Below are 24,737 nucleotides of genomic sequence, written 5' to 3' on the forward strand. Positions count from 1 at the left end.
TGCTAGCAGCAGATGCCATAAGTCCATCAAGTTGCAAGATTTTTGTGATTTTTGTGATTTGCGTGATACCTATCCTGGTATTTCTTTCCTGATGGTGTAACAATGCAGAAGTGCCATTGATTTGGGTTTGCTTTGTACTGCTTTAAACTTAAGCAACTCTTTTAGTAATTCAAGTTCCTCCCCAAAGAACCGCTGCCGTCCAGTATTAATAAGAGGAACAGTTCAATACAGACTTTATTTGTACAGAGATACTTTGTCTTTATGACTGGCGATGGCAAAACTGTACAGAGAAAGCAACCTGCCTGTACTTACCCTTACATCAGCATTCAAAGGTCCTTTTCTTGCGGCATTACCATGGAAGGAAAAACCGAAACAATGTATAATGCTGGAAGTGTTTAACTCAATACCTTTGTAACCAAAGCAATAGTATATGTGCACCAATAACATATATAACATAACAACCCACTGCTACTAAGCTCCTCTAATTCAGAGGATTCTCTACTGTCCCTTTTATAGCCACTCAGTAGCACAAATATCAGTCTTTTTCTGATTATATAACTTATTATTTTACATTCGTCAAATGTATGTTGATCTTATAAGCGTGATAATTAAGACAACAGTGGTTTAGGTCTCATGTTCAATAGTCTAGACTTAAGTGTCAGCCAATGGCACAGAAATAATAATAATAATGAAGGTAATAATTGCAAGGAATTAAAATGAACAGTGCTAACTAGAGATGAGCGAGCACCAAAATGCTCGGGTGCTTGTTGCTCGAGTCGAACTTTTCATAATGCTCGAGAGCTCGTTTCGAGTGACGAATCCCATTAAAGTCATTGGAAGACTCAAGCATTTTTGTATGGGACCGATGCTCCGCATAGGGAATGGCTTGTGAAACACCGGAAAACCTCAGGAAGTCATGGAAACACCACAGAAACGGATAGGGAATGGCAGGGGCAGCATGCATGGCTGCATTTGAGGCTCCCAGGTCCCACTATTAAGCCAAAATGGGGGCAAGAGCCTAGCGGTAACCCCCCTAACAATTTACTTGGGACAGACCCTCATTAGCAAGGCACACGCGCTGGCACATCTTAGCTAAGCACCACACTACCTGCAACCGAGTACAATCACTGCCTGCGGGTGACACCGCTGCCTCTTCCCCTGGGTTACATGCTGGCATTGCTTCCCCCCCCCCCCCCCCCCCGCACGACCCTGCGTCCACAGCGCACACAAAATTTTCCCTGCGCAGCGTTTAGCTGGTCTCATGCCACACGCTCGCTTCATAGACACACCACCCTCATGTCGATTTATAAGTGCGTCTGCGATGAGGAGGAATCGGAGACACACACTGCAGAGGGTTGGCAGGGCCAGGCAGTGACCCTCTTTGAAAGTGTGGGCGATAGGCCACAATGCTGTTGAGAATTGCTGATAAATTGACATACGATCATCATTCCAATCCCGTGCCTCCTCTGTCACAAAATTGTCAGGAGCCTAAAGGGGACTCAGGTGTCAGCACTTCTACACATCTCCACAATGCAGCAATACTCTGTGTGGGAAGCACATGAGCGGGCCCAGGGTCAGGCTTGGTCCCAGCCTCCACCTTGTGTGACCCAAGGTGCCGTGAGCTACATAGCAATGGGAAATAAATGTGTCCACACACAATTCATTCTGTGTAGGTGTCAGATATCTGAACACCGCAATGAGAAGTCTTTGTGCACCCACAGCATAGGCGAGCCCAAGGAACTCAAAGATAGTATTACATATGAAGAAATCAGTGTGCCCAAACATGGCAGAGTTTCACCCCGCCAATGACCTCGGCGCACATTTCTGCCTTAGTCTTTCAGTGTATTTGTGCCAGATAGGTAAAACACCGCAATGGGAAAGCCGTGCGCACCCTACCCAAGTCAGTCAGTGTATTTGTGCCAGACAGGTAAAACAACGCAATGGGAAGTCTTTGTGCACCTACAGCATAGGCGAGCCCAAGGAACTCAAAGATGGTATTACATATGAAGAAATCAGAGAGTCCAAACATGGTAGAGTTTCACCGCGCCAAGGACCTCGGCCTCGGCCCATACCCTCAGTAATCATGGGCATAAAGTGGACTCGGATGCTAGTACAGCTGTGGACGTTTCATTAAATCAGTTACGGTTGCTTTCATCGCTCCAAAGACTGGATGAACCACAAAGAAGATCCACAGGCCAAACCTGGCGCAGTTGCCCCCACCCCTCCCCCAGGACCTTGGCCTCTTCCCTACACCCTCAGCAATCGTGGCCATGAAGCGGACTCGATGCTAGTACAGCTGCGAACGTCTCATTAATTCAGTAATGCTTCTTTTGTTTGTTCCAAAGCAGTGTCTCAGATAACTGTGGTAACACGAGAGCAAATACATGTTGCCCAGCGCTGATCCCCAGACCCCAAGCAGGAGGAGGACGTGGCATAATAAGGCTGAGAAATCATGACCGAGGTAGGACTCAAAATAGTTTGTGTGGGAAGTACGTGAGCGGGCCCTGGGTCAGGCTTGGTCTCAGCCTCCACCTTTTGTGACCCAAAGTGCTGTGTGTTACAAAGCTATGGGAAATCCATGTGTCCCCACACACTTAATTCTGTGTGCGTCAGACAGCTGAACACCGCTATGGGAGACCTTTGTGCACCCACAGTATAGGCGGACCCCTGTAACATTTCTGTAGCAAGAGTATAACAAAAGAGATACGTCAGCCGCACTCAACAAGCCACGTGCAAAACGCAGTAAGGCTGGGGAAAAAAAACAAAAACACGTCACAATGCATGTCAGCAATGCCAAGCCGACCTCAAGGTTGCGGATCATCAACCAAAGAAGTACGATACATCAAAAAAGAGGAGGCAGCATAAACGGTGCTTCAAAAGGTAAAAATCGTATCCTTTATTGTTCCATTTTTTTAAAAAAGGCAGACAATGTTTCGACCTGTGTCGGTCTTTATCAAGCCTATATAAAAACATAAAACATGCTGATAAAAACATCCAAATAACAACTGGGTCTCCTAAATCGTGTTCAGTTAAAAAATATGTACAAAATATATACAGAAAGTACATACCATACAACAGACTAATCTTCCGCCGCAGACCCGTGATTACCCAGCTATGGTGAAGAAGAGGACAGCCGAGACCTCCAGGCAGCTGCTGAGACCCTCCACTCCAGGCATGGAACGCTTCCTCCGCTCACCAGACGAGGTGCCGACTCCGAGCGGGAGGATCAAGATGGCGCAGCACCACCCGACCCGGGAAGGAAGAAGAGAGAAGGAGGCGAGACACTGAGCACAGAAGAACCGGAATGCCAGCTGCAAACCAGAAGGGAGGTAGGGGCATCCGCTAGACAGGAGAAGGCTCCGGCAACCCTCCGCAGGAAGAAACAGTTCCAGGCAAGGGCCGGGGGATACAATGTGGAAGGAAGGGGGAGGGAGAGCGGCAGCACGCCATGCAGCATGGGGACAGCGGCACCCTCACCAGTTGCTCCCTACACTAGAGGAGCTCGCTCCCCCAGGGCCTGTGTAAAATGGGGCATGAAGAGCCTTCCTAAAAGGCATCCCTGGCACCCAGTCAGTCTCAGACTGACCCCCAGGCAGACCATCAGTGCCCCATGGCGAAGGGGGACAAAAAAAAGGGGTCCCTGGCCACAACATGGACGCAGATCACGATGCAGGGATGGACCCTGCCGTTGCCCCACTCCCGCAGAGGCCCCCCCAGAGATCCGGACTGGCCAACATCTCGTAATACACTCACGGGTCCGGAAGGAGAACAGCCCCGTATGAGAAAAGGGTCTGGCGGCCCCCTTCCCAAACCCAGAGAAGAAGAGCCCTAAATCTACCCAGCAACTCGGTTCTTTGGCAGCCTGGACCCCACACCTAATCGAGGACAACTGGGACTGGAAGGCCCACCTGAAGGCTATCCCCACAAAAGGGGAAATGAATGACCTGCTGCAGAAGCTGGATGCAGCCCATAAACAGGACATAGCTGTCTTACAGAAGGACTTCAGGCATGTCAGGCAGAGAGTAGTGGAAATAGAGGAGACCCAAGACAAGTTCCAAAGCACCTTATCGGAACATGCACATATTATGGAAATCCAAGCTCACAAGATTGCGGAGCTAACCAATCACACTGACGACATAGAAAATCGCCATAGGCGCAACAACCTCCGCATAAGAGGACTATCTGAAGAGATCGGCAGTGGTCAATTCGAGGACTGGGTTACTGAGTTCTTCAATCATCTCCTGGAAAGACCCCTATACTCCCTCCTGGAACTAGACAGAGTGCACGGGGCACTTGGATCAAAGCCAACGGACCCCGCTAAGCCCAGAGATGTAGTATGCCGAGTTCACTTTTACAAAGAAAAAGAGCAAATCTTACAGCATTCACGTACAGTGGAGGACTTGCAGTTTAAAGGACGTTCGGTGGCTATATATTCAGGGCTGGGGAGACCCCCTCTTGCTCCACGAAAACATACCCCACCTGGTTTTCATAGCCCGAACCAAACCCGTAAAGCGGGCGGGCTGTCCATCGCGTTCCACAACTCCCTACAGGCCCAACCCCTTGGCATGATGTGCGACGCTGAGGGCAGATACCTGTTTATAAAAGTTGATCTCTTCGGCAGAATAACTACGTTTGCTAATCTCTATTTCCCGAACCAGGGCCAGACTTCCTTTGGAATCACCGCGCTGAGAGAGCTAACAAAGTTTATAGACAGAACTGTCATCATCTTGGGGGGACGATTTCAACCTGACGGTAGACCAAGAACAAGATTCGTCATTTGGTAGGTCCTCGGTCTCTCGCTCAGCAACACGATCCCTGTTGAGGGAGTTGGGGAACATGTACTAAGTGGACCTCTGGTGTTTGTTGCACCTGGGCGTCAGGGACTACTCCTTCCACTCGATAGCCCACATCAGTTATGGTAGGCTTGACTATATTTGGGTCTCTCATGCTCTACTAGACTCCCATCCTGTATGCTCATTTGGGCATTTTATCTGGTCCGACCGTGCCCCGGTATATGCTGAATTTGACAGTCTCCATGGAGACTCTCGGGTGCGAGGGTGGAAACTAAATGACAATATCCTAAAAGACCCCCAATGTTTCCAGGAAGTCAAATCAACCTTAAACAACTTTCTAATTGACCACGAAAAAGATTCTACACAGTCCCCGCTTAAGTGGGAAGTCTTAAAATGCGTCCTAAGAGGCATCTTAATCTCGCAAGGGGCCAGACTGAAAAAGGAATGCTCCAAGGAACTAGGGAATCTACTGTCATCACTGCAGGAGCGCCAGCTAGTGAATGAAAGATTCCCGAAAGACACTCTTCGAGCAGAAATCTCGTCATTGCGCCAAAAGATATTATTAATTCTAGATCAGAGGACACTGGCCTTCAGAGACAGGATCTGCATGGAAGCTTACGAGGTTGGGGATAAATGCGGACGCCGACTGGTGCGTGTGCTTCATCCCAGAACCCCGCAGACATTTATTCCTAAGATTCAGAAGGCTGGGGGAGGGGTTACGGTCTCCACAAGAGACATTCTTGAGGAACTTTGCCTCTACTATGAGAAACTCTATAATATAGAACAGCCCACCCAAGCAGATAACGGGGAGCGCTACAAAGAAAAAGCCTATCTGGATGAGTATGGCCCGGGCCCCTTGGCAGCGAGAGAGTCTGAGGCCATGGAGAAGGACTTTACTTGCAAAGAGATAGCTGAAACAATCAAAAACCTTAAGATAGGCAAGAGCCCAGGCCCGGTCGGGTTTTCGGCTAGATTTTTTAAGCTTTTTGTAGAGGAATTGTCCCCATTCTTAACACAAGTTTTTAATGAGATTTCTTGGGGAAGTCCCCTCCCACCTAAGGCTCTCCAGGCTCACATTGTGGTAATCCCGAAACTGGGCAAAGACCCTTCCTCATGTGCCAGCTATTGGCCTATTTCCCTGATAAACTTAGACGTAAAAATGATGGCGAAAGTCTTAGCAAACAGGCTTAGTGGTCACATCCCAGGCCTGATACATAAAGACCAGGTGGGATTTGTCCCTGGCAGGGAAGCACAGGATAATACTATTAAAACTATCTCTTTGATTACCCGTGCAAGATCGGCGGGCAGACTGTTGTGCTTGCTGGCGGTAGACGCGGAAAAGGCGTTCAACAGGGTTAGGTGGAGATTCTTGGAGGGGACCCTCCGTCGGATGGGCCTGGGGCGAAGAAGGAGAGAATGGATCATGGCCCTATACAACGGCCCGTGCGCAAGAGTGCGGGTAAATAGCGCCCTGTCGGACTCCATACTGATCAACAACGGGACACGTTAGGGTTGCCCCCTTTCTCCCTTTCTATATGCTCTATCTATGGAATCTTTGCCAAATGCCATCAGGAAAAATGGGTCGGTCAGAGGTCAGACGGAGTGCCCCTCTGAACATAAGATGGCACTGTTCGCAGACTATCTCCTCCTGTTCCTGTTGAAACCTTGATACTCAGATTCCCCCGATATGTTGGAGGTGTCAAAACGGTCCTGGAACAATGCTACACATCTGGTGGTGTCCATGACAGCAGTGTTCTTGACAGCAGAGATGGCCCTTCTCTTGATGCTTCCTGGGTCTATCGCCTGGTCTATCGCCAAGATTAAAGCGGACCTACTGAGGCTGGTCATATTGGCGGTGAGGATGTCTGTCCCTGGTTTGTGGAGATCTACGACCCCCCATCAAGAATAATTTGGACAGAGAAGCTAGATTTACTCATGCAATATGAAGAAGAAGGGTCTGAGAATGAGCAGGAGAGGGTAGGCACCCACGACCTTTAGAGCCCTTGGATTTCGATGAGAGTTTCTGACCACTTCAAATCCTGGCTGGAGTCGGGTCGCCTGGATTTGTAAACAGTATTCGGCACGGGTAAGCGAGGTTGTGCCTATTAACTATTTCCTAGTCCCCTCTTCACCTTTCCCGCCTTCCTATTCTCTCCCCCCTCCCATCTACATTTCTAGTTGGATATTTTTTATTCTGTGTATCCTTCTTTTTTTATAAGTGATGCAGAAGATTAATATTTGATAGTCCTTATGTTACCACATTGTGATGGCTGTTTTGCTAATATGGACAATTGTAGGTGTCTCTGATGGTTGTACTGCTTCAAAAGTGTCTATTTGAAAATGTAATAAAATTGATTAAATCTAAAGATACAGCTCATATTGCTTTATTTGTAACAGAGCCTGGAGGCAGCCCTCTGAAAAAATTGGTTTAAGTTAAACCTTTAAAACTTTAAAAACTTTTAAACAGAGCCTTTCGGGCCGCATAGAAATTGGCAGTTCAGCATGATGACATGCTGTTTTAGGAGGAGGAGTAATATCCCAGAGGGATACACAAAGCTAATTATCCCCTTTTTTGGGTTGATAGAGGATGCATTTTTCTCCTGTTGCAGCGAAAAAAATCTTTAGGATCAGCTGCTTTCCACCTGGGGAGAAGAGAAGTCTGGAGAAATCCAGCCTTTGTTCATCTTTATGAGCATAAGCATGTCGACGCTGTCAGTTTACAGGCATGTACGCTAATCCATGATGATCCCACCAGCTGCACTAAATACCCTCTCTGACAAGATGCTAGCAGCAGGGCAGGCCAGCACCTCCTGGGCGTACAGCAAAAGTTTGTGCCACGTGTCCAGCTTTGACACCCAATAGTTATATGGAGCAGAGGGATCACGTAGGATGGTGGTACGATCAGCTATGTACTCCCTCACCATCTTTTTACAGTGCTCCCTCCGACTCAGTCTTGACTGGGGAGTGGTGACACAGTCTTGCTGGGAGCCATAAAACTGGCAAAGGCCTTGGAGAGTGTTCCCCTGTCTGCGCTGGACATGCTGCCTGATCCCCGCGCCTCCCCTGCTAGTGGGGCCTCTGAACTGCGTCTTCTGCCACTAGCACTGTCAGATGGGAACTTTAGCATCGCTTTTTCCACCAGGGCCCTGTGGTATTGCATCACTCTCGTACCCATTTCCTCTTCATGAGTGAGAGTAGCAAAAGTTCTCCTTATACCGTGGGTCGAGAAGGGCGCACACCCAGTAATCCGTGTTGGCAAGAATGCGTCTAACGTGTGTGTGCAGCCTAACATGAAGTCAGCCATGTGTGCCAGAGTCCCAGTATGCAACATATCGCTGTCCTCACTAGGAGGATGCTCCTACTCCTCCTCCTCTTCAGCCCATACATGCTGAGCAGATGAGAGGCAAGCAGCATAGGTACCCTCTGCACTGTGGCCTGCAGTCTCTTCCCCCTCCTCCTCCTCACCCTCCCCCTCCTCCTCCTCCAAAACCAGCAGAGATATAGACGTGAGGGTGGTCTGACTATCAAGCGACATACTGTCCTCCCCGTCTCCTCTTTTAACCCCAAACTATCGGCCCTTATGCTTAGCAGCGAAGTTCTCATCAGGCAAAGCAGCGGAATGGTAATGCTAATTATGGCCGCATCGCTGCCCACCATTTGGGTAGACTCCTCAAAGTTTCCGAGGACCTGACAAATCTCGGCCATCCATGCCCACTCCTCTGTAAAGAACTGCAGAGGCTGACTACCACTCTGCCGCCTATGTTGCAGCTGGTATTCCACAATTGCTCTACGCTGCTCCTACAGCCTGGCCAACATGTCCAACATGTGCAGCATAGAATTCCAGCACGTGGGCACATCGCACAGCAGTCGGTGCTCAGGCAGCTGAAATCGACGTTGTAGTGAGGGTGGCAGCATCCGTGGTGGACTTGTGGAAATGTGCGCACATGAGGTCAGACAAGTGGGGTTAGTTTTTCAGAAACCACTGTAACACCAGATTGAAGATGTGCGCCAGGCATGGCATGTGTGTGAGGCTGCCAGGCTACAGAACCATGCCCAGTTGGAGGCTCAGCGGCGAAAGCCAGATGTCGGTCTGTTCTGTCAGACCCTGTAACAGCTCAGGGGCCATGTGCCTCTTCTCACCTAAGCTGATTAGTTTCAGCGCGGCTTGCTGACGCTTGCCCACTGCTGTGCTGCCACACTGTATGCTACCGACTGGTAGCGATGTGCTCACACTTCTTAATTGAGAGGTGGAGGTGGCGGAGGAGCAGGAGAGGGGGGGGTTGGAGGAGCTGGCGTAATACGCTGCAGATACAAGCACCAAGGTAGGACCCGCTATTCTTGGTGTGAATAGCACATGCGCAGTCCTAGGCTCTAACTCGTTCCCAGCCTCCACCAAGTTCACCCAATGTGCCGTCAGGGGGATATAGTGGCCCTGCCTGCCAGTAATTGTCCACATGTCCATCATTAAGTGGACCTTCCCAGTAACTGCGTTGTTGAGGGCATGAGTAATGTTGCGGGAGACGTGCTGGTGTAGGGTGGGGACGGCACACAGCGAAAATAGTAGCGACTGGGGACTGCCGCCGCCATCATAATTTTGAAAGCCTCAGTTTCCACAAGCTTCTACAGCAGTATCTCCAGGCTAATTAATTAAAGCTTGTGAATGCAGGTGGGTGGCGGCGTATTTGCGCTTTCGCTTCAACGCTTGTGTTAGCGACAGCTGAAAAACATCCACACCTTTGAACATCTAGCCCTCTGCACGGAGGCTTGCCGCGAGGGGGTGCTGTGGGAAATAGTTGGGGAATACTTTGCTCTGGCTCTGCTTCTCCCCCTGGCCACCCCACTGTCTCTTCCAACCTGTCCTGCTGCTCCACTTGCCTTCCCCTCTGAAGCCCTGTCTTTAGTAGTTTTAGCAACCCAGGTGGGGTCAGTTACCTCATCGTCCAGCTGCTCTTCCTCCGAATCCTCTGTGTGCTCCTCCCTCGGACTTACTGCCCTTACTACTACCTCACTGAGAGACAACTGTGTCTCATCATCCTCATCCACAAAAAGCTCTTGAGACAGTCCTTGAAAGTGCCCAGCCTCATCACCCAGAAGCTTTCCAAAGGTTGGGCATCGGTCACGACAATCTCCTCAGGTGAGAGAGTAACCGTTTTTTCCCACTCGGAACAGGGATCTGAGAACAGTTCCTGGGAGTCTGCCTGCTCAGAATCTGTCATTTTCCTGGAGTGACGAGGCTAGGAGGAAGGAGGAGCAGCCAGAGGATTCAGAGGTATAGTCCCTAGGCCGGGAGTAGTGGACTGCGTAGAAGCCTGGGAGTTTGATACATTGCTGGATGCATTATCTGTAATCCACGACAGGACCTGCTTGCACTGCTCTTCTTATAATAAAGGTCTACCACGCGGAATCGCAAATTGTGATAGGAAACTGGGGAGTGTAGGGATTTGGCGCTCTCCTAATCCCTCAGCAGTCGGCTCTGATGCACCCCGTGCAGGACCTCGGCCTGCACCCACACCCTCACTTGGCCCGCCGCCGCATTCACGTCCACGTCCTCGACCCTTACCCCTACTCCTCATTATGTCGGATTAAGGATTGAGCAGGGCCAAAATAAATTACCCCACCGTATAGCACTGAGAACTGTGGCTAATTTACCACACACAGAGACTTGAATATACCGGAGGCTCTATGCTGTGACTGGAAAAAATTAAACCGCTGTCTTGCGCTTATACCGAGGGGTCATTTACTGCTCACAGAGACTTGTATATAATAGAGAGGCTGTATGGAGTGGGAGAAAATTATACAGCCAGTGGATGGTGCTAATAACAGGGTCAACTTCACCACACCCAAGGAAACGGTATTGTGAGATATTCTGCAGAGGAGCAGAAAGCTATACAGCCAGAGAACAGTGCTAATAACTGCGGCAACTTCACCGCACCCAAGGAAAGGGCATTGTGCGACGCTCTGCACAGGGGCAGAAAGATATACAGCCAGTGGATAGTGCTGATGACAGGGGAAACTTCACCGCACCCAAGGAAAGGGTATTGTGCGACGCTCTGCCCAGGGGCAGAAAGCTATACAGCCAGTGGATTGTGCTAATAAAATGGTATCTGTGAAATGCTGTTCTGCAGTGGGCCAGGAAATATTTGCGTACTATTTAGCGATGAGAGTGAGCTGCTATAGCCATAGCTGTAATGCTCTGCAGAGGGATAGATGTTAAAAAAAAAATTTAAAATTGCTGCACTACTGTTCCCAGCCAGCCACAACTGTAATGCAAACAATGAGGAGTAGCCCTAAGAAGGACCATTGGGGTTCTTGAAGACAGGATCCTACTCTAACACTTTCCTTGTATAAGCCTGAGCACTTTCCCTAACCACTGCCAGCATGCGTCTGAAGTGAGCGTCAGGCGGGACCAGTTTAAGTACTCAGTGGTCACCTGATCGGCCCAGCCACTCACTGCTGTCAGGGAGGGGGAGAGGGCTGCACATCACATCACATCAGGAAGTGGTAATGCCTTCCCCGCATGTTTATTGGCTAAAAAATGGTGCTAAACATGCGGGGAAGGGAAAACCAATTGACTCGAGCACCGCGTGATGTTCGTCTCGAGTAACGAGCATCTCGAGTACCCTAATACTCAAACGAGCATCAAGCTCGGACGAGTGTGGTTGCTTATCTCCAGTGCTAACTAGTCAGACCAGCATGTAATGCCGTAGACTACCAATGTATATTATGCACAATGCGCATCGGGTAGTTAGAGAAGCGGTGCAGACAGCCTTTTTTTTCCATAGGTCCAGAAGGTCACTTTACATTCAACTGGACCCATCAAGTTATTTAGTGGAGGGCAGTATGACACAGATGAGAAACCAATGACACGGTATGAAAGTCTTTTTTTTTTTCAAATAATGAAGTTCAAAATTTCAATTATTTAAGTCCAATGTGAAAGTCCCTGAAAATGGCCATATACTTACTGATGCAGGACAGCAAATATATGCACCAACCTCAGCATGCAAGCTGCCAAACTACCAAATGAGGGAGCCAGATACACCTGTGTAGGACACCGATGAGACTACCACTCACACAGCCTCTTCAGTGATTCCTGGTTTGTTTTTATATATTTCCCCTTCTGTGATACAATGTGAAAGTCCAGTTGATTACAGTTTTTACATACTGCAGCAGCAGAACTCAGATCACATGCATTAGCTATAGAGATTGATTTACTAAAACTTAGAAAAACTTTAATAAGCTAAATAATTGTGCATTTATGTTGTAGTTGAGACGTTACATGACGTTGATATGTATTGATGGTCCAGAAACAAAGAGATTATGTTTTAACAATAAAGGTGAAACACCTGAAACATTAGACATACTTAATTTTATTCAAATAATACATAATCATTCATCAGGAACACAACGTATAAAAGGACTCACAGAATGTGTTGGTACATTTGATGAAGCACTTCCACCAGATCAGCAGCTGACTATTTCATCTTTAGATATAAAATGGATTAACAATAAGGTAAGTCATAATGCTATATTACAACTTGCTGCAATATCTAATTGCATTTTTTAGCATAACCCGATTAGTAAAGGTGTTTTCCCAGGACTAAACTGACCTATCATCGGGATAAATTCCAAAATACATAGCACAACATTATCTGTTTAGAAGGTAGTATTTACCTCTGTTCAGCTTGAATGTATTCAGGTGCTCAAGCTGAGGGGTGTTTTACATGGCCATAAGCATTTTTACATGTGCCCACCGACACCATAAAACCCGCGTGAAGGGGCGCACAAATCTAATGTTTGTGTGCCTATTCAGACAGCACAGCCCTGGCACATATATGCCGAGGCTGCAATGCTGTTGGGCGTGCGGAGACCGCTTAGCTCCACCGCATCCCACCGCTCCTATTGCAAACAGCCAGAGGGGAGGAGAGAGGAGGAGAGAACAGGGAAGGAGTTTAGCAGTCACACTGCTAAACTCCATCTCACCTCCCTTCTCTGGCTGCTGTCAAGGGTTCCCATAGGAGCCCATGGAGCGGCCAACGTATTCTGGCCGGAAAGATAGTTCCAAGACTATATTTTTGGCCTAGCATAAAAGTATCTGACGCTATATTGGCCCGGCCGGGCGCTTTACGCCGCAGGAATATAGCCATGTGATCTGATGCATTGGAATCCAATCTGATCCAGCATATATCGGTCGGCTATGAAAACCGCGGCTGATATACGCTCGTGTGAAAGAGCTCTCACTGTGAGTCAAACGGTGTAAATAGCAACAAAAAGGAAAAAATCCGGCCCCTTAAGACATTTATTTTATTCACTTTTAATCCAAAAAATCCATAAAATTACAATTGGTAGGTACTGTGTAACATCATGTCTATGCCACATGTGTTTTGAAAGGTGCTGCTTTCTTGATCATTGGGCACTTGTTCAGTTTGGCGACGCAACACCTCAACATTTAGGCACTCCCATGGTGATCAAATAATAAGTGTCTTTTTAAATGCATCTGAGCATAGGCATGGTGTTACATGGTAACTAACATTTTTAACTTTATTATTATATCTGAGCCAATGGCACAGATTCCTCTTTAATAATTTTAGCTATGCAGAATTTGCATAGCAGCTTGGCATATGTGGAGTGCAATCTCTTTGTGCATTCTGCACATTTCTTTGGCCTTGTCTTTGGTCAGCCATCTACCTTCTTGTCCTCCTAGCAATAACATGGAAAGGGCAAATAAATGCACAGACTATTCATTTCAAATTACATTGATTCAGGAGCATTTTAACTCAACGGGCTACTTATGCCCCCAGAGGTGGTAGCCGGTTTGGGAATGGTCAGTGCTGGAGTATTCATCATGCCTTAGTACTGCAGACCCATCTTGGATGGTAGACCTGAAACAGCAGTGTTTATTTTAGTTTTCAACCTCTGACTTCTCTCGGATTCCTTTAATAGACTTTTTTTTTTAATCTGCTGCCTTCTGCTGTCTGGCAACACCCCCCACACCGCCCCCAACACTGATGGGATCATGTGTCATTGTGTCGGTCACAAAGTACTGCAGGCTTTGCCCTCCCGCCAGCACGGCTGCTTAAGGGAGCCTAAGAGAACTGTGCCGCCCCTATGTGTTCCTGCAAGTCCAAGAGATTAGCAGTGTTGGGGAGAAGTGAAGGACGGACCGTGGTCCCCACATAGAGCCCCCGATGGGCCGCAGTGAGGAGGAATATGACTTGGATGAACTACCCCATGCAGTGTCCCAGGATCCAATCCTTAAGAAGGAAGGACAGGTTTACTGAAACCCAATCCTTTGTGAGTATATCTGGCTTGCTGAGATCTCCCTCCCAGCACCTCTCTCGTTACCTGCCTCCAAGCAGAACAGGAGATACACTAAGGAAGGCAAGAGAGGGGGGAGCTTTAAACCTCTCTGTATGTTCCTGTCCTATCAGGAGGAGGTGATCTCAGGTGATGCTGTCGTGGACCCTAAAAATGTTCAAATATATGCATAATAAACAGCAAAAGTATTATAGAAACATCAACGGGGAGAAAGGTAAAGTAATGGGGAATCCAAAAAGACCCAGATATCCAATCTGAGCATCAACAGCTCGGCGGAAACACCTGAAAGTTGTGGAGCCACTCCGCCTATGTGAACAAGGGCCAAATACAACTATGCCAAGTTCTTCCACTGCTCAGTTGGACACAAATAACATTTCTGGTGGCATAAATGTTTAATTATTATAGATTGGGGGCGGAGCCTGGCTGCTGAGCTAGATAGTGGTCTGAGTACAGAGCTCCCTCTCAGCGGTGTCTTCCAGGGCTAAATACAGCAGCTACAAGCAGCGCAGATGGGGAAGATTACAAAGGAGAGAGGAGGGGAACCCTCAGGAACACCCCGATCGCAAAAGGGACAAACAGATATGCAGAAATACCTTAAAGAACGGAGCGCGCGCTCCCCCCGCTCCCAGATGAAGATGGCGCCGGCCCGGGAATCTGCAGCATCTGCAGCAGCTCACAGTAAGGCAGAGGAGGAGGGGGGGTCATCAGAGGAGGAAGAGGGAGAGAATGTCTCTAGAGCTTTTATGAGAGACTTATTCTCCCAAGCCCTACTTCCACTCAAGTCAGATCTCACAGAGATCAAGGAGGACCTGAAGCAAATGGGGCGACGTGTAGAGGACTTAGAATCCACCTCTGCCTCCATTATCACACACTCATGTGAGATGGAGAAAATCATAAAAGAACAGCATGAGCAGCTCAACAAAACCCTGATAATGCAGGAAGACCTGGAGAACAGGAACAGGCGCAGCAACGTGCGCATCAAAGGGCTCCCTGAATCCTGGGCTACTGACTGTCTCCACAAAGTTGCAACAGAGATTTTCACCTCATTATTAGGAGCAGAAAGAGCCGCAGCTATTAACATTGAGCGGATACACAGAGCCCTGCGTCCTTTACCCCCTGCATCAGACCCCCCCAAGGGACGTGGTCTGCAAATTGCTCATGTTTCCAGATGCTGTAGCAATACTGAGAGCAGCGAGACAGCAAAAAGATCTTCGCTATGCCGACACCCCTATACAGCTATACCAGGACTTAGCGCCCTCAGCCCTGGCGAAGCGCCGGGCACTGCGTCCGCTCCTGGAAATATTAAGAGAGAACGGCATAAAATACACCTGGCTGTTCCCGTTTGGGCTGGGAGTTACTTACAAAGGTCACAGGCTCAATGTACGAACCCCAGAAGATCTGCAACAGCTATGGCAACTAATAGAGGTAGAACCCGTACAGCTTCAAGGATGGTTACCTTTGCCCGATTTACCAAGTTTCCCCAGCCTAGCTGTGCAGGAGAATTGGCAGACTGTGAGCAATCCGAAATCGCCGAAGAATAGAAGGAAAAAATCAAAAGAAGACGTTGCAGAAATGGATACCTGAAAGACTCTAGTCCCTACTAAATTCGTTGGGAATGATTGGGAATGATCGATTGTATGGCGTCTCCTTAACCCCTCAGTGAGGGACTACACTTTTTTTTCTTCGGTCCATTCCTCTTTCCAGAGACTGGACTACCTGTTGATATCCAAGGGACTAGTGGAGTTTCTAAATAAAACGATAATAAATCCGCTGACCATCTCTGACCAGGCCCCCATACACATCCTGCTCAGACCCATCCACCCACCCTGCAAAGAATGGAGATGGAGACTAAATCCGTCACTGTTGGACTCAGAAGACGAGGCTACAAAGCTCTCTAAAGCTATTGAGGAATACTTTCTTCTGAATGCGAACGGAGAGGTCGGAACCCCCACAATCTGGGAGGCCCATAAGGCCTATGTGAGAGGCCTATTAATTGCACTAGGCTCCAGGGTCAAGAAAAAATTACAAAAAGATATAGATACAAAACTCGCATCAATAGCTAAGCTGGAACAATCCGTCAAACTTTCGCAGACTCTTGATAACTTGGAGAGACTAGAAGACTTAAGAAAAGATTTGAAACTCTGCCTTGATTCGAGGTTCAACAAAAAGAGCCTCTTTATGAAGCAGGTGGTGTACGCGCAAGGAAATAGGGGCAGCAAATTTATGACATCGCTAATTTAAAAAGCCCGGGCCAAGAACACAATTAGAGCCATCAAAACCACATCGGGCACAATGGCTACATCCTCTGAGGAAATTGCCAAAGAATTCCAGATGTTCTATAAAAAATTATACAACATACAAACATCCCACACGGGAGGAGGGAATCAAAGTTTGCAAGAACAAATTGACAGGTTCCTCCAGAAAGTAAATATGCCTAAGCTGGATCACCGGGAAGCGGAATCTCTGCTGACCCCGGTTTCCCAAGAGGAGGTAAAAAACTTGATAGATTCCTGCCCACCTAACAAAAGTCCAGGCCCTGACGGATTGACCAGAGCTTATTATAAAACCCTTCAGGCAGTGCTGGTTCCAAGGCTAACGGATCTCTTTAACGCCCTACTGGGGGGTAAAGAACTACCTAGAGAGGCACAGGAGGCTCAGATTACCCTTATCCCAAAAGAAAATAAAGCCCCCACACTTTGCGGAAATTATAGGCCGATTTCCCTTATTAATTTGGACGTAAAGTTGTGGGCGAAGCTTTTGGCAAAAAGGCTCGAGGCCCTGGTCCCTTCCTTGATTGACGGGGAACAGGCAGGGTTCGTGAGGGGGAGAGAGGGCAAAGACAACTGTCATAGACTACTACACGCAGCTCGTTATGCCCCAAAACACCAAATTCCCCTAGCCTTTGTAGGCACAGACGCAGAAAAGGCGTTTGATAGGGTGAATTGGACATACATGAAAAGTGTACTGCTTAATTACAATCTACCACCAGACTTTGTATCTGCTATTTTTACACTCTACGCTAAACCCCACGCGAGACTGCGAGTAAACGATGCTATGTCCCCTCCATTTGAAATAAATAATGGTACACGGCAGGGGTGCCCTCTCTCCCCCACACTATTTGTTCTGGCTCTGGAGCCTCACCTGGTGGAAGTAAGACAAAACCCAAACATTAAAGGCCTTTCTATTGCGGACAAGGTACTGTCTACAGCGGCATTCGCCGATGATATTGTCTTTTTGATCACCAACCCTATTGAGGGTCTCCCCGGGCTGGTGGGGCTGCTGAACCTCTTCGGAGAAATTTCAAATTTTAAAATTAACTTCCATAAATCCACAGTGCTGAATATCTCTATCCCCCGCGCCCTTTCTAACACCCTCTCGACATCCTCCCCCTTTACGTGGTCAGAGGTGTCACTGGACTATTTAGGAGTGATTATAACAAAAAGAGCGGAAGACCTGTTCAAAGCTAACTTCATACCATTGGTAAACAAAATTAAGAACCTTCTGAGATCATACAATATACCATGTATATCGTGGTTCCGTAGGAAGAACATCCTGAAGTCTTATATACTTCCAATAGTGCTTTATAGAATAAGGATGCTTCCTATTCACCTCCCTACAAGCTTTTTTAAAACCCTGCGCACCATTTTCTCCGGCTTTGAATGGAGACAACGGAGGCCGAGACTGGCCTATAGCCTAATGATAAGGAGGGGGCCTGAGGGAGGCATCGACCTGCCCAACATAAGCGGTTATTACAGGGCTTCACAACTAGGTTACTGGATGAATCTAGTGAACCCGATAGGAGACAAGTTACTAGCAGCAATGGCCCTGCAATATAACAGGGAGGCTTCGGAGGGGGATTTATGGCTACCCGAAAAAAACCGCTATAGAGCAAAAAACTTTAATCCCTTGCTGAGAGGCCCGTGTGAAGTATGGGACGGGGTAAGAGAGAGATTGGCTCCGTCACCCTCACCAACCTTTCCCCTGAATACAATACACAAATTACTAGACCTCAGGGCTGATCCAGTCACTGAGTCGGTCTGGAAAAAATTCAGAACCCTCAGGATTGGAGACTTGCTTTCCATAGCGCATCTTTCCCCTTCAGAGATACTCCAAACCCTCTTGCCCTCGCATAAGCTATCTTTTCTACACCAAGCAATGGTGACAGCGTAATAGGAGAATTAATTAAGAGATATAAAGGGGCTAGACCTATGCTTCCCTTTGAGACTACCCTGAATAACAAAGACCCGAAAGTAAGGAAAATTGCTCCTCTACATAAACGCTACATAACACCTCAGAGTATAACTAAACCAGCTTTCATTAGCTCCTGGGAGAAAGAGCTTGGCGTTTCTTTATCCCAAGAAGACATCAATTCAATATTAGCAATTTCATTTGGTATCTCCCCCTGCATTATGGCTCAGGAGGCGCACTATAAACTGCTTGTAAGGTGGTATAAGACCCCGCAGTGGCTCTATGCTTATAAATTAGCCTCCCACGATAAATGTTGGAGGTGCGGTAGAGAGGAGGGGTCATCCTACTGGAGGGGAGTTGGGGAGAGCCTGAGGAAAATTAAACCAAACTTCACACTCTCACCAGAGATACTGTTCCTCTGGAGGCCTTCCGCAACTTTCCACCCCAGAAAGGACAAACTGATGGCATTCCTGATAGACTCAGCTAAAGCATTAATACCACTGCACTGGCAATGCGAAGCACCCCCCTCACTAAAACAATGGAAAGAAAGAGTAGATAGTCTCTTTAATCCAGAAGAGCTGTCGAGTTGGAAGAATGGCACACATAGCAGATTTACCAAAATCTGGAACCCCTGGCGCAGCTTGAGGCTCCTGGACATCTTTTCTCATAGAGGTACCTCTCCTACTACCACCACCACCTGAACCCCCCCTTCCCTCCCTCCCCCCCCCCTCCTTTTCCCACCACCCCCATTTACCCCCCCCCCCCCCCCCCGTCTCCACTTAATTGTTTATTAAGAAGCACCGGGATGATTGAGATGCAAAATGCGTACTTAGTATGAATGTAAGCAAACAGCTATACCTCAACCTAAGCTTGTAATTTGATCCAAATGATTGTTTGTTTCTTGCATTGAGTGAAAAGATAACTGTTTTTGATATCCTGGACGATTTGTCTGTTAGAAAACTTGAATAAAAATTGATTAATAAAAAAAAAATAATTATAGATTGATAGAATTCTGCCCACGAAGGTCGAAAATGAGCCACAGCAATCAACAGCGAGTGCACAAATTGTGATATATGTGTGGAGCTTTACATATGTGAGAATTTGGGACAATGCTAATACACATTTTTGTTCTGTACTCAGAAACAATGTGCTTGAGATATTGATGTAATGTTTCTGATAGACTTTGGTTTGCGAAGGACTTCAAGCAGCCATGGAAAACTAGTGTCATATCATGGTTCCATCACTAGTTTCCTCAGTCCAATGTGAATCATTTCATGCTGCGTAGTCATTGTAGAACAAATTTATCAAGAAATAAAATACCACATTATCAGAATCTAATGACTTTCAATATCCACTAAAGCCAGATTTACCACCACTTGATGTGATCACAGAACGACTTATATCGCTGTGAATACCATTCATACAACTGTGGCATTTGCATTATGAAAGAGACATGATTGTGGGACAAGTTATAAATGATCCAGTCGATGTGCAGACCATGATTACATTGTTACCATAGGCGAACCGTGAGGGGAAGCAGGGGTCGCCGTTGCGACCCGGCCCTTGCTCTGCAGGGCCCAGAAGCCCCGCCATATACAAAATGCACACTTTTGCATTCTGTAAAAGGCGGAGCAGAGTGACCGGCATTACACCGGCAGCAGCATGATTGGTGCGGCCGGGGGGTGTGGCTGCTGAAGGGGAGGTGAGGCTGACATACCAGCGCAGAGAACACTGCAGCTGTGGCTCCTCTTGGGTTACTTCTCTTTCCATAGCAGCGTGTCGGCAGCCACCAGTGAGACTTCATCTGGTTCCATAAACATTCTTCGCTGTAGTGTAGTCCCGATTGGCTCCTCCCACAGGCTGGTCAAATGACTGGTCACATGAGTTCGACATCATTAGAGGTCCTTGACAGAGACAGCAGACCCACCCGGCACCCGGCTCAGGTAGTTTACCATGTGCTGCTGGCTCCTGGGAGGAGGACCCCTCTGTCTGCTGGGAGTCCAACACAAACTAGTGGAGTTACTAAGGTGAGGAGATTTACATGGACTTCATCCAATAACCCTCCATCTCTAACCTCACTGACCAGCAGTGAATGCCTGCCGTTAACTCCTTCATGACTGGCCTGTTTTAAGCACTACTGAGCAACCAATTCTTAAGTCTTTATTTTTGTGCATTCCTAGAGTCATGTTTTTTTTTTTCTCATTGACATGTTTGTTTTGAGGACTTGTTTTTGTGTGACTAGTTGTTTATTTAATGGCATAATTTTTGGGCACGTATAACGCATTCTTGAACTTTTATGAATTTTTTTTGCAGGAGAATTGGGATATTTTGCTTTTTTAGACCCTTTCCGATTGCTGAATAAATTACTAGTATTATTCTCCGGTTCAGCTAATTTCTAGCAATATTAACCCCTTTCTGCCACAGGGCATAACTGTACGTCCTGGCAGGGAGGTACTTAGCGCAACAGGACGTATACTTACGCCCTGTGGATAGTGTGGGATCAGAAGAGATCCTGTGCTATCCGGCAGCAAGAGTCCGGCCTCTCCTTGCAACAGCGGGCGTGCATCGGGACAGCAACCCCCTCTGTTAACACCTTCTCTGCTGCAATCTATATTGATCACACTCTCGCAATGTAATCGCAGAAAGCCCGACGGGTTGCCATGGCAACAAGATACCAGATACAGGCGTCCTGCTTTGCCATTGCCTATGATCGCTATAACAAGCGATGGGGCATTGCAGGACAGAAGTCCTGCAATGCGCTATCATAGTGATCAAAGCTGCTATTGTACAAGTCCCCTACAGGGATATAAAAAGTGTTTAAAGAGAAATGTAAAACAAAAATGTAAAAAAAAACATTTTTGTGCTTTTTTCCCATATTAGCATAAAAAATAAAAATCCCACATAATTGTTATCGCCGTATCCATAACAATGCGTACAATAAGTTGAACACACTTTTTATCCTGCACAACATAAAGCATTAAAAAATTGAGGCAAAATGCTAATTGTTTTCATTTTGCCTCCCAAAAAATGCAATAAAAGTGATCAAAATATCCATATGTACTGGTACCAGTAAAAACTACTGCTCGTCTTGCAAACAATAAGCCCCCCAGAAAGCTGCTCCCATGGAAAAATAAAAAAGTTATAGGACATTGAATGCAGCGATCTAGAAAAAGAAAATCATTTCCAAAAAAGGGTTTTTATTGCGGAAAAGTGAAAAAACCTAAAAAAAAGAAAAAAAGAGTTTTGGTATCATTGTAATCTTACGGACCGGCAGAAAAAATGTATTGTTTAATTTATGCTCCATGATTAGAACCCCCCCCCCCCCCCCCCCCAAAAAAAAAAAAATCTATGGCAGAATTGATGTCTTTTCTCTCCCTGCTATCATAAAAAGAATTATAAAAGTTTTACAATATAGTCTATGTATCCAAAAATTGCACTATTAAAAACTACAGTTCGCCACACAAAAAACAAGCCCTTATACGCCCATATAGACGAGAAAATAAAGTTATAGATTTTGAAAAATTGAGATGAAAATCCGCCAAAAATCGTTCCCCAAAATGACTATGCCCAAAATAGGCCATGTTCTTTAGGGGTTAAACTTATACAGTATTTCTTTTTTTATGTTTTCATTTTTTTATACGCTAGACATCCTTTTTTTAAATTTGTATTTTTTTATAGATTTGCTTTTCAGTCGCTGCATTCCAGGAGACATGTTTTTTTTTATTTTTCTATCAATGGATCCTCTGAGTGCTTGTTTTTCTCTTCTGTTTTTTTGCGGGATGAACTCTAGTACCCTGTTGTACCACCTCTAGCTTGGATACAAGATGTGATACGGGGGGGTATGGAGGATCTAGTACCGAGATGTACTGCCTCCAGCTGGGAAACAAGATGTAATACAGATGGGCATGGAGGCTCCAGTACCCTGTTGTACCGCCTCTATCTTGTATACAAGATGTGATACAGGTGGGCATGGCGGCTCTAGTACCCTGTTGTACCACCTCTAGCTTTTAAACAAGATGTGATACAGATGGGCATGGCGGCTCTAGTATCCTGTTGTACTGCCTCTAGCTTGGATACAAGATGTAATACAGATGGGCATGGAGGCTCTAGTACCCTGTTGTACCACCTCTAGCTTGTATACAATATGTGATACGGGGGACAATGAAGGCATACAGGTTCCATATGGAATTATGTGTCCATATTTGCTGTAACTGAGCCTCTAGATCATGCAAACTCGTAGGCTGTGGGAGTTGGCGTCCCAAATGGTCATATATATGTTCTATTGGTGATGAATCTGGTGACCGGGCAACCAAAGAAGTGTGACAATGTTGTGGAGGCATTCCTATGAACCCCTTGTGTGTGTGGCCAACACTGAAGTACCATGAGAGGTTGCAATGGTGACCAGGCCCCTCAGCAAATAGGGGCCCATGGGCCCCCTGCCAGGTACCGCTTCACCGCTGCGGCCTATGGGCCACCTATCAGCCACAGTCTGACCACCGTGACCCATGAGCCTACACTCTAGACATGGAGTTATCAGGGAAGTTAGTCAGGTCGTTATGAGGGGAGCAGGCTGCAGACTCCCCGGGCGCGGATTCCTCCCACTGAGAGACTGCAGTTGTGATTGCTCACAACTGCAGTGTACCAGTGCAACTGCCAGACACAGAATTGATACGGCTACTAGTACAATGATAGTGTCGGGGAGCGAATGAGACCGGAGGAGGGGGTAAATATTATAATCTTTCCCTCTATCTATCTGTTTATCTTTGGTATCCTGTATACATCTCCTTGTATATAATTGCACTCTTTGCACACAATTAAAAAACACATCAAAAACACCTGCAGTTTTTAATAGTGCTTGTAGTTTCTCAAAAAGTTTTTGGTTTTTGAATACCGCATGCAGGTTTTTTTTATGTGTTTTTCTTAATTGCAATTCAAAAGTACACAAAAAAAATGCGAACATACCCTCAGGCCACTCTAAGACGTGCGTTCAGAAAACACAGCTTAAAATTGTGCATTGTTTTCCTCAATTTTAAGCAGCATTTTTGAACGCATGGTGAAGCCGTTTTAATGCAACCCATCATTGTGATGGGTGAGGAGGTGCGTTAGGAAACGCAAATACAGGACAGATAGCTTTTGAAAATCACTGTGTTAGAAGCACCGCTTCCGAGCTCACGTCTGAGCAATCGCATTCAAATCAATGGGAGCAGTGTACGGCGATAAAACACAGTGTGTGTGTGGGAGAGTGGCCTAAGGGGCTACAAACAACTTTTCATGCAGTGCAAGAAATGCGATAATAGGGCTAATTTATGTATGAAAATTTTTTGCAGCTCTATGCAGCACTATTTAGGTATGGGTACGCGGTGAGAAAGGGAAGGAAGGACGGGGGGGGGGGGGGGGCGAGCTGAACTTTTGCACCCGGCCCTCTGAGCCTTCTGGTATGCCCCTGATTGTTACTATGTTATTTAAGTGATGATCAAGCATGCAAAATAAGCATAAAGAGAAATATAATCCAAAAATCAACATACATACATAGTGCGGGGAAGAAAAGTGCAGTTAAATGTTAGCATCAATTTCTAGAAAACCAATAGAGATGAGCGAGCGTTCTCGTCCGAGCTTGATGCTCGCTTGAGTATTAGGGTACTCGAGATGCTCGTTACTCGAGCCGAGCACCACGCGATGTTCATGTCAATTTCATTTCCTTCCCTGAAGGTTTGGCGCCATTTTCTGGCAAATAGAAACGCAGGGAAGGCATTACAACTTCCTCCTGTGACGTTCCAGCCCTATCCCACCCCCCTGCAGTGAGTGGCTGGCGAGATCAAGTGACCCCCAAGTATTTAAAGTGGGGCCGCCCGCGGCTCGCCACAGTCACACACTGGGAGAGATCAGGGACAGTGCTGGTGCTGCTATAGGGAAAGTGTTAGTGTAGGATCCTGTCTTCAAGAACCCCAACGGTCCTTTTTAGGGCCACATCTGACCGTCTGCATTACTGTTGTGGCTGCTGGGAGCAGTTTTGCAAATTTTTTGGGGGGGATATCGGGCGTGCAGCCCCATTACAGCTATAGCATTCTTAGGCTGCAGTCTGTACTACATAGTATAGGGACAGCGTTGCTGAGATAAGGAGAGTGGTAGTGTAGAAGCCTGTTTGCAGCCTTCTGTATAATTTTTTTCTGGCTGCAGTTAGCGTTACATAACCGCTGTCAGCCTCCAACTGTACGCCAATAATTCCAAAAATGTGTACACCGCTCTGTGTCTGCCGTCAACTTCACGCACAGCGTACGGTGACAGCCCCTGATAGAGGGAAAGTCATATATACACTATATAGCCGGTATTCGTTTTCAAAAAATTTTTTAAATAAAAGCTCCTGCTTACGGCTGCCTGTGAGCGTGTGCATTTTACAGGTTATCTGATGGGAGTTGTAGTCCATCACTATTGCACAGCTAG

The sequence above is a fragment of the Eleutherodactylus coqui genome, chromosome 7, assembly GCF_035609145.1.
Source record: "Eleutherodactylus coqui strain aEleCoq1 chromosome 7, aEleCoq1.hap1, whole genome shotgun sequence".
Lineage (NCBI taxonomy): Eukaryota > Metazoa > Chordata > Amphibia > Anura > Eleutherodactylidae > Eleutherodactylus > Eleutherodactylus coqui.